A 12,947-nucleotide genomic window follows, 5' to 3' on the forward strand; every position below is an offset into this window, starting at 1 on the left:
GGCCGTGCTCACTCCCCCTAACGGCAGCTCTTCTACTCCCACCTGCGAATCCCTCATCCGGTTAATGAGCACATCATCACGATCCGAACACAGACTTTGGACCAATTCTTTTACTTCCTCCTTTATCTCTTTCTTATCCTCTCTCCATCGCTTCTTAATTTCGCTCACCCCTTCTTCCACTTCTTCTAATTTCTGCTTCACCTCCTTCATCTCCTCGTGCGCCCCCTTAAGTTCTTCCTCTAACTCCACCTTATTTTTTTCTATGTGCTCCCGCACCTCCCGCTCTTTAACCTCCATCACCTCTACCACCTTGTTCATTTTCCTCGTCAGGTCCTCATGTACCGTCTGACACTCTTTTTTAATTACCCCTACGTCCTTTTTCATCTCCTTCTGTGTCGATTTTAAACCCTCTATTACCGCTGTGTTCTTCTTTACCTGGTCCCCCAACTCCTTTTGTCCCACTGTCAGTTGTTCTACTCCCAGCGTCAACTCCTCTATACCACCCTGCAATTTTACAGTCCCCTTTCTCACCTCCTTCTCCATGCGCTCCTTACAGTGCCTCACCTCCTCGCGCACTCCTCCGACCTCCTCACTCACACCTCTTCTGATCTCCTCTCCCATCACTTGCATCTCCTGCCCAGATGCCACCCTCATCTGCTCCATTTCCTCCCTGTGAGCATCCAATTTAGTTTCTACCCCCATTCTGACCCCCCTCTATCTGCTGCCCCATTTTTTAAACTTCCCTTTCCGCTTGGTCCCTCATGTCCCTCAATTTGCCTTCCATACTGTTTTCTAACCCCTCTAACCCCTTTTGCATCCCTTCCATTTGATTCTCTTGAGCGGCCATTCTGTTTTCTACCCCCATTAACCCCTCCTGTATTTCCCCTAATCTATTGTCTAATCCCTCTATTCTACTCCCTAACCCTCCGATCTGGGCCCCCATGTCCTCCCTCAATTTCTCGCTATTGGACCCCATGTCCTCCCTCAATTTCTCGCTATTGGACCCCATCCTTTGTTCTAACCATTGGCTATTGGCCCCCATGTCCTCTCTCATTTTCTCGCTATTGGACCCCATGTTCTCCCTCAATTTCTCGCTATTCTGGGCCATAAGGGCCTTCATTTGTATTAAAAAAAGGTTCAAATCTACCAGCGGCGCTACTACGGTCGCGGGCGCGGTCGCCGTGGCCATGTGCGAGGCGCCATTTTGCGCGCCCGTAACCTCGTGCGCGAGGACGCCATTTTGCGACCCTGCCACCCTCACTGCTTCGCTCTCCTCATGTCCCTCAATTTGGTCCTGGATCGACCCTGCCTCACTCTCCTCTACCGGAACCCAGCCATCTTGATCTGCCATAGCGCGACTTTCAAAATTCGGGTTTTTATTTTTGTAAAACAAAATCAAATTTCGCCGTTAATAATTTCGAGCGCGTGAAGCGCGCTTCGGGTCCAATCCCACTTCCCGACACCAATTGTTACGGACACGACTTAAGATGTTGCTTGACCGAGCGGAATGGTCGCCGTGTTCGCACAGTTTACCCGATTACCCCCAACTCACCCGATTCCACTCGAACGTTGGCCGAATCGCGCTACGCTAAATCAATGATGGAAAGGACACAACGACTGGGATAAATGAAACGACACAAGGGGTACAGTTCTCAAGACCTCCGGAGGAGGATATAATTAGTGGTGGAAAAGAAGGGTAGATTACAAGGTAATGAGGGAAAGACACAGAAAAGATGGGCACTTAGTCACAGTCTTATCTTATCCCTGACAGACCACAGACAAACGGGACAAGACTGACTTACACAGGGATTGATGGCAGGGAAGGACAGGCAGTCGATAGCACAAGGTGCACCTTGGCTCAGGGACAGGATACAGCACGGTCCAGTCCCAAGATGCGGGGAGGTATTGCAGCGCTCGGAGGTGGCGTCTCTCTTCCTTCAAGTCCAGCGCGCATCTGACGTCACCTCCCTCTTCCTGCGCATGCTCAACGGGGAGTGACACGCCCTTGGCTCGTTGGCTCCGCCCCAGATGGAATCGGTCCGCCGCTTCTATTGGGTGCGGGGGGTTACCGGGCTCCGCCCTTGACAAGGAGCTGACAGCGAGCCCCTACATGGTAACCCCGTCGGAGCACATGTTCGATGGCGGCTAACCAAGCCGGAGTGAGGACGCGCACTCCCCGCGCCGCCGCCGTTGTTGTTGCTGTTGTTGTTGTTGTTGTTGCTGAACCGTGAGGAAGAGCTGCGGGGAGGTATTGGGAGGTCCTAAACTTCCTAACGGTGCCATACAATCACATTCTGGTGCAACGAAGAGTCAGAATTAATGGAAACGAGTCCTTAACTGACATAGACTAAGAATAACTAGCAAGATGTCCTATAGTTGTCTACGTGAGATGCGGTGGACCTGGATGCGACATTTAATGGGGGAAATAGGGGAAGGTCGGGTCTACAGAGTGTTGTTTACAGAAAATGGGACTAGGGAATGGGGGATTGGGGATAGTTGGGAAGTATTGGGGAAATAGGGGAATATTTACAAGCGGATATGGATGGAGGCCAATCTCATATCCGCAACAATATATACATTATATATATATATATATATATATATATATATATATATATATATATATATATATATATATATATATATATTGTTACGGCCCGCGGATAAGGATGTTGGTTTGCCGAGCGGATGGCACCGCGGCCTAACAGTTACCCCGATTAACCCGATCCCCGAACGTTGGCCGGATTGCGCCACAGATATTCAATAGGGAAAAGACTAAGGCGACGCGGATGTGAAGAAGAAGAAGACAAAAAGGTTGGAAATACGAATATAATTTATTTCTATTTACACCCAAAAATAACCAAGGAGAAGGAAAGATAAGAAAATAATATACAGAAGATTTTAGAGACACAGTGCAACGCTAGCTTATAAGAGCTTAATTAACTACCCAGGGACAAAACAAACAGAACAAACTCACGTACACCAAAAGGATGGAAAGGCAGGAGGTGGATGGCTGGAGGGAAAGGAAGGTCCTAGGGGTCCTGCAGCACGATCGGCGCGTTTAGCAGCCGCCGTTCCTTCGCGGCCCTGCTCAAAACCGCCGTCCAGGCCCCAAGCGGCTGTTGAGTGTTGTTGCTGCTGTGGCCGCCGCTGCTGCTGCTGCTGCTGTGGACGTCGCGTGCTTTGCCAGGACTACAACAGGCTTTGTGCTTCCCTGGATGATGATCTCCTTAATGTTCTCTATGTTCTTTTGCTCACATGCCAGCCTCGGACTCTGCTCGGAAAAGCACCAGCTCCGGAACAACCATCGGCCCACTTGATCAGCCGTTGCTGTGTACAAAGCTTCCTTGGGCGATCTCAATGTATTCTCGCAGTTGGTTCTCCTGGATGATCTTTTTACACAACTCAGCAACTACTCCACTCTGCAACGTCCTTGCGCGCGCGCTTTTATAGCGCCTCCGGCAATCAAGCCGCCGGCCTTCAGGACACGCCCATCGGTGTGCTCACCTCGGCCCTGATTGGTCGGCACGGCCCTCTAGCTCCGCCCTTGACGATGGGCGGGCACGCCTTTCTTCCCCGACCCAAGCACATGTTCAATGGTGGTTTTGAAGGGGATTTTTTTTTTTTTTTTTTTTTTTTTTTTTGTATACAAGATCGAGGCTCGTGAAAGAGCGAACATTAATCACACAGAAAGACAAACCGACACATAAAACATATAACATCGGGAGCGGTAGACAAGATGGGGAGAGAGGGGGAAGGACACAAACACAACATTTGAGAGCAGGGACCGAGAGACATGGAGACATCGAGAGATCTGAGAGAGGGCGAGGGCTTTGGGGGGGGGGGGGGGGGGGCATGGGAAGGGGTCGGTGGGAGAGGTATAAAACATATGGACACTGCCAGGACTTCCAGGAAAGAAGTTGGAATTTCAAACAAGGTGGATCTGGGGTGAATTAGCGGGGGTAGAAAAGATCAAGGTTTTGGATGGGGGAAGATAAGAGATGGTGGTGAACAGCTGTTTTAAAGACCTGGAGGGAGGAGTGGGATTGAAGGGAGTGAGGGAGTTTGTTCCAGAGGCGGGAGAAAAGAGGAATGAAAGAGTGAAGGTGAGCAGAGAGCCGAGATTTCGGCAGTTTAACCATCAGAGGGTTGCTGGCAGATCTTGTGCGACCTGTAGGAATATTTGGGGGACAGAGCACAGAGAGAGCTGGGGGTGCAAGGCCGGAGAGGAGTCGGTAGAAGACAGAAAGACCACCTACCTGCCTGCGGTGAGTGAGTGAAAGGCCCTCAGAGATAGCTTCATCGCGGGAGATTTAATTGGCAATCGAGGCTTGGCAATAACGAAAGGGGATGTGAAAGGAAGGGGATCTACTCTTATTTAATGCAGTGCAATGGAGTGTCATCTTAATGGGAGACAAGGCCTTACCCTAATACACATAATAAAGATATAACTATCAACCAGGGGGAAATCTATGATTGGCTGACGTGTATGCTTTATGGACTAATTACGGGAACGCCCTTTGACCTTTATACAACACTGGAGGCAGGAGGGTCCAGAATAAGCAATAATTCATAACAATTTACAATACAATACAACACAATAAAAAAACACAATCCTCATTTCCGCAACACTGCACCCTCCTCCTCTTAGGCACGGCCCGGGCCTATAACTTTAACTTAGTGTGACACGTAGGTGTAGTTCCCTCTACTTTTAACCTGACCCTGAGTGCGACAGTTTTAAAACATAAATAAATATGTCCCGCTGCTCCATTGCACCCTACCTAACAGACTCATGCCCACAGCCAACCGAATTGCGGAATGGTCTTCAAACTATACACTGATGGTGGGGAGCATTATTAACGCACAGGTTGTAAACCTGGTGCGTTATAGCGTTTGCCTGGGAATTTCGGGCGCTCAAAAGTGAAGCTAGTTTCTGTCACCCATTTCTGTCGCTCATTTCTGTCGCTCATTTCTGTCGCTCAGTTGTGTAAACATGACGTCATCAAATCTATATTTATAGGATAGGTTATAGGAGATATATATGTTATAGGATAGGAATATAGGACCCAAATGACCCAGAGGACCCAAATGACCCAGAGGACCCAAATGACCCAGAGGACCCAAATGACCCAGAGGACCCAAATGACCCAGAGGACCCAAATGACCCAAATGACCCAGAGGACCCAAATGACCCAGAGGACCCAAATGACCCAGAGGACCCAAATGACCCAGAGGACCCAAATGACCCAGAGGACCCAAATGACCCAGAGGACCCAAATGACCCAGAGGACCCAAATGACCCAGAGGACCCAAATGACCCAAATGACCCAGAGGACCCAAATGACCCAGAGGACCCAAATGACCCAGAGGACCCAAATGACCCAAATGACCCAGAGGACCCAAATGACCCAGAGGACCCAAATGACCCAAATGACCCAGAGGACCCAAATGACCCAGAGGACCCAAATGACCCAGAGGACCCAAATGACCCAGAGGACCCAAATGACCCAGAGGACCCAAATGACCCAGAGGACCCAAATGACCCAGAGGACCCAAATGACCCAGAGGACCCAAATGACCCAGAGGACCCAAATGACCCAGAGGACCCAAATGACCCAGAGGACCCAAATGACCCAGAGGACCCAAATGACCCAGAGGACCCAAATGACCCAAATGACCCAGAGGACCCAAATGACCCAGAGGACCCAAATGACCCAGAGGACCCAAATGACCCAGAGGACCCAAATGACCCAGAGGACCCAAATGACCCAGAGGACCCAAATGACCCAGAGGACCCAAATGACCCAGAGGACCCAAATGACCCAGATGACCCAAATGACCCAGAGGACCCAAATGACCCAGAGGACCCAAATGACCCAGAGGACCCAAATGACCCAGAGGACCCAGAGGACCCAGAGGACCCAAATGACCCAGAGGACCCAGAGGACCCAGAGGACCCAAATGACCCAGAGGACCCAGAGGACCCAAATGACCCAGAGGACCCAAATGACCCAGAGGACCCAAATGACCCAGAGGACCCAAATGACCCAGAGGACCCAAATGACCCAGAGGACCCAAATGACCCAGAGGACCCAAATGACCCAGAGGACCCAAATGACCCAGAGGACCCAAATGACCCAGAGGACCCAAATGACCCAGAGGACCCAAATGACCCAGAGGACCCAAATGACCCAGAGGACCCAAATGACCCAGAGGACCCAAATGACCCAGAGGACCCAAATGACCCAAATGACCCAGAGGACCCAAATGACCCAGAGGACCCAGAGGACCCAGAGGACCCAGAGGACCCAAATGACCCAGAGGACCCAAATGACCCAGAGGACCCAGAGGACCCAAATGACCCAGAGGACCCAGAGGACCCAGAGGACCCAAATGACCCAGAGGACCCAAATGACCCAAATGACCCAGAGGACCCAAATGACCCAGAGGACCCAAATGACCCAGAGGACCCAAATGACCCAGAGGACCCAAATGACCCAAATGACCCAAATGACCCAGAGGACCCAAATGACCCAGAGGACCCAAATGACCCAGAGGACCCAAATGACCCAGAGGACCCAAATGACCCAGAGGACCCAAATGACCCAGAGGACCCAAATGACCCAGAGGACCCAAATGACCCAGAGGACCCAAATGACCCAGAGGACCCAAATGACCCAGAGGACCCAAATGACCCAGAGGACCCAAATGACCCAGAGGACCCAAATGACCCAGAGGACCCAAATTCTATGTATGTTTCTATGATGATGTATGTTTTGGTGAAAGTACATAATGTGAATACTAGTAGCAATTTTACAAAAACCATGGCATAATTTCAAATCTTGACCCGAGATGATAATTATGCTACATCATAATTTCCATGTGCCAACCTGGGCGGAATCCAAGTGGATTCACTTGTTTACAATGGCTCTGCTTTATTTACAAAACGCAACCCAGGACCTGTGATTGTTCTTTCTGGGGGGGAGACAGTCTGCTCTGTATCAATGCACCCTGAAAGCACCCAAAAACGCACCAATACACCCTCAAGCACCAATCGGTGCACAGTCATCACTGTTGGTCATGAAAATAAAAACAACAACCCCTAACCCTGCAGGTGGTCTCTTGCTCTTCGGCTCCCTCTGCTGGCTATTACTGTCTTCCTGGTGTTGTCATCTTCCTTTGCTGGCGGCCTATTTGCAATAAAAAATGCACCCAATGTGTCCATGTCTATTTATTTTATTTATGGCCCACAGGGCCGACTAGTGTGGTTCACCTGTGGGGCATCGGTGCCCTGTGGCCAAGGTCCGCCAGCAAGATTTCGGGCCTTCATGGCCGGTTCCAGCAGAGGGGCCATGCCCCAACCCATGGGGTCCATCAGTGGTGCTCGGCCACAGACATGTGGTCCATAATGTGGTGCATCGATGCAGACAGCTGGTTCTGGGAGTTCCGGGCGCACAATGGCGGACTCACGCACGCTCCACTCGGCGCCCAGTGGCGCACAGGTCCTCATGTGGGAGACAAAGGGGGGGAGAGACAGATGAGCGAGGGGTAAGGTCACAAGGGTACACATCAAACAAGGCAATGCAAGGCGAAGTGCGTACGGAGAGCGAAGTGAGAAAACTCGTCCCTACTGTACATCACCCCCCTGTCACCTACTCTACCCTTGCCCTTACCCCATATTTACAAAAATCTACACATTTACAAATTCGTCGCTACTGTCACGTCTTCCCCATATTTCCCCTATACCAAATTCGTTCCCACAATCCCTCTACTTCCAAATTTGCCATCACCAATTCATCATCAATCCTCATAAGGAGGAAGAGATGGAACATCAAGCACAATGTCACACCCACGTCACGATGCGTCTCACAATCCAAACAGCTGCACAAAATAATAAAACATGGCATGGTGTGGAGTTACGTCACCTCAGGTGAGTGGATGTAGATGGTGGGAGGAGACTTCAATCCTAACTATCCTCTAAATGACATTAACACACTTTACATTACCCGGGGTCTTTCCCTGACAATCCATTGGCCAACTTACACTATGGGTTCTAAAAACCAATTCCCATTGACCAAACTGTGGTGCTTCTCAATTTGGGGTCTCACTCCCCCGATGCAACTCCCTGTGCCCTTGCACAATTTCAGGACTGGGGCATGTAGCTCTCCCAGCAGGTCTACCCACCTGCACACCTCCACCACTGCAGTTGCCCCCCGAGCTTACCTCGCTCCTCACCCTAACCTATCTAACTGGGGAAGGCCCCTCCTGGCTCTGTCACCCCTTGGTGCCCTCTGGCACTGGGCTACCCGGGTCCGTCCTCCGGATCCTCGGGCCCCATCCACAACAACGCTACCGGCTCCCAGAGCCCACCTGCGGCCTCGCCTGGCCGACATCCTCACAGTGGTGGAGTGCCCAAACCAACTACACACACTAACAGGCTACACGCCCAGCCATTTCCACAACACTAATGCACCCATCCAAACACCATTCTTTCACCCGCACCACAGATGCCAATATCCAACCACAATTTACCTATACCCTCTACCTAACACTTACACTACCCTCCCCGGGTATTCGTGATGGGTGTCCATCCTTCCCCCATTCACACCTTCGCACCATCCACTCCAATCCACGGTTTCCACCATGCTCACTCCACGACCATCCATTCCAATACTCCATATATTCCATACCATTTATTCCATACACCTGTTCTCCATTCACCTGTTGTTGCACACCTGTGCAATCTCACCTGGTGCCACCTGCACCCTCCTTCCTTCCTGGACCATTCGGTCAATACAACACTCATCACCATCACTCTCATACACTGCCCCATACACCTGTCCAGTTGCACACCTGTGCAATCACACCTGTTCCTTACACACTTTTCACAATACGCTTCTGAATACACCTCCAACACTCACATGGCATCATCTAAACTACCTGTTGCCCTGCTAACTTAGTGCTCCCCGTCTTCCCTTTAAACTAAGCACATACCACGTCATTATCATCCACACTAATCTACCTGCGTCCCCACTACAGGTATCATTGTCACTACCTAATCTTAACGTTACCTAAGGTCATCTTCTCTAGTTCCCTATCATTATCTCCTAACCCTCCCGGGCTAGTTTTCACTGCCATAAACCCCATAACTAGTGCTCCTTTGCCCCCGTTGTGAGGGATGACAGAGTTGCCATCCCACCACATCGGGAATCTCCCACTATCAATTTTGCACACCAAATTTCAACCAACCAAAAATTTGCCAATCATCTGCCAGTCCTCTGCCAATCATCACTGCCAATCCTCAAATTTTTCTTTGCAATTTCGGGTCCAAACCACTATCCTCATCATCAGTCTTCTCACTAGTGCCTCTCGGTGCGCCAATTCACTTCTAAAGCTCAGCTTCGTAAAGCCGAGCAATGAATGCGGGTTGTTTGGTGCCAGCGGTTGAATGCGTCCGGCATTCGGTGCAGGGAAGGACGCTTACCGGGGCCGAGATCCCACGCACCATCTTGGCACGGAGCCATCCAATGGCCCGATCTCGACCTGCCGGAACGCCTCAACAAAAAGGGGTCGCCATGACGACCCTTCCTATCGGGCTGCCCGCTCCGCCTAGTGGAGCACGGACATGGCTGTTCCGAGCGAGGCCCAGCGTGGATCGCGTACGGCGGTTCTTTCGAAACCGCCGTGGTTCGGATCCCCGCTGGCCCTCGCGGCGCGCGAAGCTGCTCGGCGCGCACCGAGAGCCCGATTCGGCTAAATGTCGTTCTAACCGCTAACCCGGTTACCGTCGATGCTTCACCTGCATGCTCACACGCATACGCTACCCCTTTCACCCTCACCGAGCTCGGTGCTCCAACGCCGCCCGTACACCCCGCATACTTCGTCATTGCACTCGTTCTTTCGCTCACAGACTTGGTCACACACCTGACCACCGCACACCTTTGCACACACTCGTCGTTCGCACACCTCACCAACACCCCTCTTTGCGCCCCCTCCTTGGTCACCTCCTCTGTGACAATCACAGGTGCGCTCTCACTTGCACACCCAACCATGTGCCTCACTACTAATTCCAGCGTGCATTCCCATATGCGCTCTACCATTCCAGGTGTGCATCCTCTCTCACCTGCCACAACCAACTCACGCTCCGTGTCACTCTTACTACTCTCACCTCCACACTCGGTCGCGCATTCACCCTTACTCTCGACAGCGCACTCTTTCCTCATGCACCCGTCCGTTACACACCTTTCTCGCGCACACTCTTGTGCACACTCTCCCGTTACACCCTCTGTAACACTCACCACAGGTGTGCATTCTTCCTTACTTTTGACAGCGCACTCTTTCCTCATGCACCTGTCCATTACACACCTTTCTCGCGCATCCACTTGCGCACACTCTCCCGTTACTTCCTCCGTAACACTCACCACAGGTGTACACTCTCTCGTTACATCCTCTGTAACACTCCCCACTCCACGCTTCCATGTGCCCCCTCGCACACGCGCTACGACCGACTCACTCTCGACAGCACACTCACTCCTCGGCGCGCACTTTTTCCTCACACACCCCAGAGTCGGACATTCTCACACACCTCCTCCTTCGCACACCGTACCTGTCGCACACTTCACCAACGGCCTCTCACGAACACCCGGATCCAAATCAACCCCCAAGCTGACTGAAGCTCCCCTCACATCATATACATTTCCTCGTATATCGCCACTCACCTTGGCACCTCGTCTCCACACCTCCTTCGCCACCTGCAAACTCTTTATCTGGTTAGCAAGCACAACATCACGATTTGAGCACCGACCTTGCACATATTCCATTACCTCCTCCTTTATCTCCCTCTTAGTTTCTGTCCGTCTCTTCTTAATTTCACTCACCCCCTCTAACACCTCTTTAACTTTTGCTTCACCTCTTTTATTTCCTGGTGCGTCTCCTCAATTTCGTCCTCTAAGGCTACCTTAACCGTTTCTATGTGCGTCCTCACCTCCCGGTCCTTCGTCTCCATTACTTCTGTCACCTCGTCCAACCTCGTTGTCAGTCCCTCACGTACCATCTGACATTGCCTCTGTGTCACTATTCAGTCATTTTTAATGTCGTTTTGTGTCACTTTTAACCCTCCTCGTACCGCAGTGTTCCTTTGAACCTGCTCCACTAACTCCGTCTGTCCCACCGTCAGCTGTTCCACCTCCTCCGTCAGGTCCTCTATGCCCCCTTGTAACTTTGCCGTCCCATTCCTTACCTCTTTCTCCATACGCTTTTCACCTCGCTTTACCTCCTCGCGTACCCCTGAGACCTCCTCACTTACACCTCGTCGTATCTCCTCCTTCATCTCCTCCATCTCCTTAGTAGATGCCACCCTCATCTGTCCCAATTCATCCCTCTGAGCATCCAATTTACCTTCTAACCCGATTTTCACCTCCTCTATCTGGTTCCCCATCCGTTTGATTTCCCGGGCGGATTGCTCCCCTACTTCCCGCAATTTGCCTTCCATCCTATTTTCTAACCACATTAACTCATTTTTCACCCCCTCTATCTGATTCTCCTGGGCAGCCATTCTATTTTCCACCCCTGTTAACCCATTTTTCACCTCTTTTATCCCGTTGTCTAACCCCTCAAATTTATTGTCTAGCCCCCCGATTTTTCCATCGAGCCCCCCGATTCTTCCATCGAGCCCCCCTATTTTTCCATCGAGCCCCCCGATTTGGCTTCCCATCCTATCCATTTTTGCATTCAGTTGGGTCAAGAATAATCTGAGGTCAAACCCGGTTTGCCCAGCGTCCCCAGCCGCCACCGCTGGCTCGCCCTCCGCGGCGCCGCTATTTTGGGACCCTTCAACCACGTGCGCGAGAGCGCCATTTTGCGTGCCTGACACCTCCTCAACCACCTCCTCATTGCCCTCCTCCACATACATTTCCCCCAGGTCCTGGGTCTATTCTACCCCGTCTATCTCTCCCACCGACATCCCGTCGCCTTGACCAGCCATGGCGCGATTTCAAAATTCGGGTTTTGTAAAACAAAACAAATTTCAGTAGCTCGTAATTTTGAGCGCGTTAAGCGTGCTTCGGGTCCATTCCCGCTCCCGACACCAATTGTTATAACGTTGGCCGGATCGCGCCACAGATATTCAATAGGGAAAAGACTAAGGCGACGCGGATGTGAAGAAGAAGAAGACAAAAAGGTTGGAAATATGAATATAATTTATTTCTATTTACACCCAAAAATAACCAAGGAGAAGGAAAGATAAGAAAATAATATGCAGAAGATTTTAGAGACACAGTGCAATGCTAGCTTATACGAGCTTAATTAACTACCCAGGGACAAAACAAACAGAACAAACTCACGTACACCAAAAGGATGGAAAGGCAGGAGGTGGATGGCTGGAGGGAAAGGAAGGTCCTAGGGGTCCTGCAGCACGATCGGCACGTTTAGCAGCCGCCGTTCCTTCGCGGCCCTGCTCAAAACCGCCGTCCAGGCCCCAAGCGGCTGTTGAGTGTTGTTGCTGCTGTGGCCGCCGCTGCTGCTGCTGCTGCTGTGGACGTCGCGTGCTTTGCCAGGACTACAACAGGCTTTGTGCTTCCCTGGATGATGATCTCCTTCATGTTCTCTATGTTCTTTTGCTCACATGCCAGCCTCGGACTCTGCTCGGAAAAGCACCAGCTCCGGAACAACCATCGGCCCACTTGATCAGCCGTTGCTGTGTACAAAGCTTCCTTGGGTGATCTCAATGTACTCTCGCAGTTGGTTCTCCTGGATGATCTTTTTACACAACTCAGCAACTACTCCACTCTACAACGTCCTTGCGCGCGCGCTTTTATAGCGCCTCCGGCGATCAAGCCGCCGGCCTTCAGGACATGCCCATCGGTGTGCTCACCTCGGCCCTGATTGGTCGGCACGGCCCTCTAGCTCCGCCCTTGACGATGGGCGGGCACGCCTTTCTTCCCCGACCC

General features: G+C 51.4%; 1 protein-coding gene across 1 annotated transcript in view; it reads right to left on the bottom strand.

Moving 5' to 3' along the window:
• Nucleotides 1-12,947, bottom strand: part of RCN2 (reticulocalbin 2) — a 425,951-nt gene that overhangs the window by 330,540 nt on the left and 82,464 nt on the right. The window lies entirely within an intron of this gene.

Source organism: Myxine glutinosa, chromosome 11, assembly GCF_964187855.1.
Source record: "Myxine glutinosa chromosome 11, kmMyxGlut1.1, whole genome shotgun sequence".
NCBI lineage: Eukaryota > Metazoa > Chordata > Myxini > Myxiniformes > Myxinidae > Myxine > Myxine glutinosa.